This window comes from Anopheles moucheti, chromosome 2 (assembly GCF_943734755.1).
Source record: "Anopheles moucheti chromosome 2, idAnoMoucSN_F20_07, whole genome shotgun sequence".
NCBI classification, from domain to species: domain Eukaryota; kingdom Metazoa; phylum Arthropoda; class Insecta; order Diptera; family Culicidae; genus Anopheles; species Anopheles moucheti.
The window spans coordinates 83,259,691-83,265,824 of NC_069140.1; the positions used below are offsets into that span (position 1 = coordinate 83,259,691).

Consider the following 6,134-nt stretch of genomic DNA (forward strand, 5'->3'; position numbering starts at 1 on the left):
CCAGCTCCTAATGAAAATAAAAAGAAACCCGCTCATTTATCTCTTTTTTTCTCTCTAAAGCGCCCTATCCTTTCTGTTATCGCCGGGGCTTCACCCATTATTCGCTGGGTTCCTCCTACGACTCCTAATATTCCGCGCCACCACCACAATCCATTAGTTGTGGACCGGTGGTAGAAGATGAAGGAGCAATAATACACGGAACGATAAAAAAAAATATAATACATATACACACACACACACCCAACCCCTCGCTTGTATTAAAACGGCATATTACTGTGCGCAGCAGCATCCGAGTGGCATGTGAACCGGACGACCAACCCAAACCCGGCCGAACGAATAAACGCGCGCGAGAGAGAGAGAAAGCAAAAGGGGCAAAATAATAATTACTTTTTTCTTTTAATTAACACGTTTCCAAACTTAATGGTCGCGCGGTCGCGGACAGAGAGAGAGAATCCGGGGAAACCAGACGAACGTTTTCTGATTTTCGGTCCTTTCTTGCTGGGGTTGGATGTTCCTTTTTTTTTTTTCGATGTTGTTGTCGAGAGAAGCTGACTAAAATGTTGAACGGCGACAAAAATTACGACATCCCACGTCTTTTGGCAGTCCGATGTCCTATCCGGACCTACCGTAAATGAGGCTGACCCTATTCAGTGTGAAGAAAAGAACGAGATGAACGAGCCCTGATGAAACAAACATCAAGAAGAGTACCGGAGCGACATAGACGAACCCTGCATTGCCTTCCTCACCAAGGCTCTTTTAAATTCTATCCGGAACTTCTATCCGGGGGGAAAAAAAGCCCCCCATCACAACTGTAAGATGCAAAACAGTACCCTCTAATACTATGGGAAATACTTAAGATGTATAAAACAAAGTGAAGGTTCGTAAAATTCCACTTACCTTCTTCTTTTCGGTATTACATGGCGGCGGCACTGCTTCATCGGGCACCTACCTGGTGATGTTGTTGTTGACCCATTAGCGTTACCGAAACATGACACTTCACACTACACACACTAACACACACTAACACACACGACACTACACACACGTTTTACGCACTGCGGCTCGTCGGCCTTTGAACGCGACGCACGAAATCGAATCACTTTGCACTTACACACCGGACGATAGTCAATCATTTATCGGGCAATCGTTTGATTGCTTAGAAACAGATACGGGGTTGTTTACTAATGTACCGCCCGCGCGCGCGCGCTGTGGTTAAAGTCTGATAAGACACGAAAACATTAGACGCCGTGTATTCTAATTAGCAGTGCTGAGAACTCGTTTAAAGATGCACCGCATCGAGCAAAGCGCGAGGAATTCTTCACATCGCGATAGTCATCTTTTCGTCCTGAATTCCTTTCGCACGCGGGGAGTTCCTTTCAAACAAACAAAGCCAAAAAGCTCCCTTCAAAACGGCTTGCAAAACCACTAATCGACTAATCGACCGCAACACTTTCGCGGCTCGCAAGGAGTCTGTGCGTCTGTTTTGTGTGTTTGTGCGCTTGGCCACAAAGCCGTAACCATCCATCACCGGCTGGACAACACAACTTTTTTCGCGGTCACCGCGAGCAGGCCGCGGGTGAAAGGTGAATTAACGCATCGCCTCCGATATGATAATCGGCCAACATCGGCCAGCATCGTTCACCATCGGCGCTATGTGCGTGCGCCGTAAGATGCATGCGTAACCATGGCGAATCCACGCACCAGGTGGAGGTGTTGTCCTCCACATGCTACCGTATGTTCGTTACGGGAAGTTCGTCCGATGTGTACCTGCCCAACGCGAACGGCAACTGCATCACACACACACGGAAGAGGGGAGGAATCTAAAAAGAAAAAGACATGGAGAAACTAGTTTATATTTTATGACCACTATTACCTTTATGTAATAAAAATTAAAATAAGAAAGACGGGTGAATAAAAGACCAAAAAGAAAAAAAAAACCTGATACGTTGTGGTCCACGGCGGGGATTGGGGACGGTGCACATAGCAATGGCTACGGAAACCAGAATGTGGAGCGCAGGGACGGTACGTATCGGTGTAAAATGCACCACAAGACCGCGCAACAGCAAAAGCAGAAAGGCAGGAAAGAAATTAAAATAAAAACTCAATTCCGTTTCAACGACAAACAGAACTATGGAATGGAGTGACCACCGTGCGTCCCGTCCCATCCCGTCGCCTCGTTTTCCTCTTTTTCCATTCCAAGTTCGTTTGTCTCCTTTACACCTATAATTTTCCCTTCCGTTCCTGCCATTCCGTCACGTCGGATGGCCATGCTATCCGGCAGGCTTTCGTCTCCGGGTCTAGCGTACCACCGCACAAGCAAGCCCTTTAATAGCCACCCGTCTTGGGGCTGTACTTATCTTGACAGACCACCGCACAAATACATACAGCCCGGGCACCCCCCCGCATCCGTCCCCCTTGTGCCTACAAGACGCGTCCAAAGGGAAGGATCACTAATGTGACCATTTCTTGCTGTCATTTTTCATCCAACGTGACGATAACGTCAGCGAGAGACAGAGAGTGTGTGTTCGTCCCTTTCCGACCGGCGGGGGTTCAGGTTGACCGGCGTCCGTGCCGTTAATATTTTGCTTACCGTCATTCGGACGACTATTTCGCTAGGCCATCAACCTACGCCGCCAGCCCGAAAATCCTTCTTCGCGCGATCGATCTGGGCCGCACCTTTTTGGTGGTGTTGCTGCCGGTGCGAAAAGTGAAATGCTGACGGTATCAAACATAAAAAAACAACCGAGCTATCGTCAAGGTTTGCTGCGGCAGTCGAGACGTCCCTGGGCAGGTTGAAACTCATCAATTTACGCTGTACGGTGGATAATGCCGGTACGGCTAAACACCGAAAAAATATCGATTTTGCACCAATTCTGTGTTTGCGCGAGTGGTTTGCGTGCCGTGTTGTGCGTGTAGCTCTTCCGTAAAATAAAATCGATTGCAATAATAAAATGCGCGGGTTTGGGCCCAAACTGGAACATTCCGATGCTTCGCTGGAGGGCATGTTTTCACTCGACGTGTACAAGGGCATGCGGTTTATCAGTTCGTACAGGGAATGCCTACGAAAAGAATAGGAAAAAGTTATTAAAATCGTAATGACCCCTACACACACCCCGTGTATCGTCACGGATCAACCGGAGCAACAACAAAACCCCGTATTTGAGAAGTTCGTTATCAGCGGCACACAACGGTGGCAACTGTTTGCCTACCGAATCGTCCGTGAAATATCTGTGTTCCTACTGCTGGGTTGTGGTGGTTTATGCCGAAACGGTGGCACGGCTAAAAATGCAACGCCTCTCACAAACACCCGGAAGAATCACCGAACCGTAGCCCCGGGGTATTAATTGACCCGGCGGAAGATAAGCCACACGACGACCGCGTTCTTCAGCCGAAACCGATGTCCCCCCCTGACAGATGTGACGGATGTCAAGAGCAATCAAACTAACCTCTTATCATTCGGTGATTGTTGGAACGATCCATTCAGCTTCAATGTGTCACACACGCTCCCCGGTTCGTCACGTCAATGAACTCGCGTGTGAAACCGATGTGAGGATGTGTGAGGATGGGTCTGCTGTGGATCATGATTCTTTAATGTCCAAATCCATGCTGATCCGTACGCGATGAGGCATGATCCATGTATGTCCAGCTGGCTCTCGTGGTCCATAATTTCATCCAATTCCGCTCATTCACCGCGTTGTCTGTGTAATTAGCCACTGATTGACAGCATCCGAAGCCCATGGTCCCCCCAACTTGGAAGATAATCTCATGTTTTACCGTAGGCGAAAGTTTACCTTCCGGCGAGTGGCGGCCCCGCCAGTGTGTGTGCGGAGGTGTACGTAGAACTTGGCAAAATAATTGCAGACTTCGGGATTGTGGCTACCGGGGGGACTCCAGTTTGGAGTGATTGTGACAAACTTTCACAATCAAAAGGCTCCCAGCTGTACCCAACAGACCCGTGTGCTCCGGTGCTCCAGACATTATCGGCACTCCGGCACTAGGTCACTGGTGTTATTTCGAATACCATAACGTACCGAGAGCTTTTTCGGGTAGTTGCACGCTTTTTGCCCAACTTTGATTACACCAATGCACTCCTCCTGTCCACGACGCACTTGTTCCGTTTTTTGAGGGGACGGGGATTTTCAGCGTTTTTTGTAGGACTCACCCTGACCATAAAGCGAAGTTTTTGATTGCGGGTGGGGATTTGCGATGCAAAACCACATGGACAAGGGTGCAAGCCGGGTGTGGTAGTAGTAGTAGTTACAGCGAGAGTTCATTACGCAGTGTACCGCGTTCCCGAAGGCTTTGATCGATAAATTCAGTCTTTTGGAGAACGACGGAACGTAGCTACACAGGCGACCAAGCCCATGCTTAATGTCTGCCCTTGATCGGGTGCCCGTGCCGCTCCACATATCGCAACTCAATCTGCTCTCAATCTCGAATGCCACCGCCACAACTGCATTGCATCCAGGAGTCTTTCTCTTTCTACCTCTTGCTGGAACTCGTAACGTAACGCTGGCAACGCAAATCAAATAAAAAGCCTATTACTTTGCACACAGGCGTTTGGTGTTTTGGGTCCGGTTTTGTTCGACCGGTGGACCTGTGTGTGATGCAGTGGTGATCGTGTGTTGACCGTTTGGTCTGTTGTCCAACGGCACGGAACGATGCATGGATTAAAACCACCGACAACTCGTATAGGTGGTTCTGGGGTATGGCTGCTTTTTTTCCCTCTGTTGCTCCTTCTCCATTTTGCTTTCCATTTGTCCCATGGTTCACGCTAACCTTGGCTGTCTTTCTCTCTCTCTCTGTCTCTGCATCCCGCGAAACATTGTAACAGATAAACCAGTCCAAGCGTGGAATCAACACCGTACAGCGCACGGTACAGTACCCCAGCACTAGTGACACGAGAAGAGCAGCAACAAAAAAAACGCCCATCTATCTAACATCCAGCCCGTCAAACGCTGGAAAACCTACAGACCATAACCGAATTCGTCATCCCCGTGGATCGTCCGACCAATGCTGCCCGGGGGGAAATTGGATGGTGTTGATGATTCCGAGATCGCCACTTCCGGCGGCAACAATGTGCGCCCGCGCGCCCCCGTAACGTAACGACAATGAGTAAAGCACGGCACACAAACATTCCATCACACTCTCCACTGAAGAAGCCACTTCACGCGCGCAGCACAATGCAACAAACGGGCAGGAACGCGCCATACAGCAGAACAAAATAACAAAACAAAAAAAAACACGCGCACCATCCTGTCTACATCCGATTCGCAATCCCTACAAACGACACACACGCCCGGCTCGGCAGGCAACACACAAACAGAGGTCTCAGATTAGGTTTTAATTAAAAGTCAATATTTACTTACACCGTCGACGGGCGGCTTGATGTTTGATGGTGGGTGAGACTGCAGTAGCGAAGAGTTTTGCAAATTCCGCTTCGGGGTTGTTTCGGTCCGCTCAATCCCTTCGGCCGGGCGTCACCGTCCCCATCACCCTTTTCCTTCTCCCCCCCCCGGGGAACTTCGGTTCGCAACAATTCGGAAAGGCTTAAGCGGCTTTAATAAAAACGTGGAGAATACAGCATTAGAAGCATAATTTTTTAAGCTCAACAAAATCTCACCATTCAATGACACCGGGCCGATGATTCCGTACTGTTCCGTGGGTTTAATGGGGGGTTTCCCCTGGAGGCGTACGGCGTCGTAGGGTTGCTTCAATTTGGCACACAGCGGAAAGGCTTTAATGCTAAATCTACACAGCACACTCTTATTAACATTTCTACTTATTACGCACTGCAAAGTTCGCTGCGTTAGGTGATGATGCGAAACGCACATTAAACGCAGTGTCAAAATGCTAACTCATCACTCGCAAATTTCACTCACTCCGCGTTCTACACTCAATTTACTGACGCCCACGGGCTGCTAATACTTGCACAAACACTGCGCACATGTTAACATTTCCGCTTAGCGCTTCTGCAATGGTCCCTGTCAATCCGTTTATGAGCGGGTATCGATTTCTTTCTCGGAAGCCTTATTTGCTCGGAAGCTGACCCACCGCGTGCGGCAATGAACTTGCACACTCGCACTTGCCAAATAGTAGTCGAAAATAAGCTTAAAATTGCTCGTGCTATTCTC

At 48.9% G+C, this 6,134-nt stretch overlaps 1 long non-coding RNA gene across 1 annotated transcript; it reads right to left on the reverse strand.

Moving 5' to 3' along the window:
* Positions 1-1,576: 1,576 nt before the first annotated feature.
* LOC128310064 (uncharacterized) lies at positions 1,577-5,862 on the reverse strand. The gene is made up of 3 exons (XR_008288869.1): positions 5,624-5,862; positions 5,370-5,558; positions 1,577-1,820 (listed from the first exon to the last, which is right to left on the reverse strand). It is a non-coding gene; the product is annotated as an uncharacterized LOC128310064 (long non-coding RNA).
* Between the last annotated feature and the right edge of the window lie 272 nt (positions 5,863-6,134).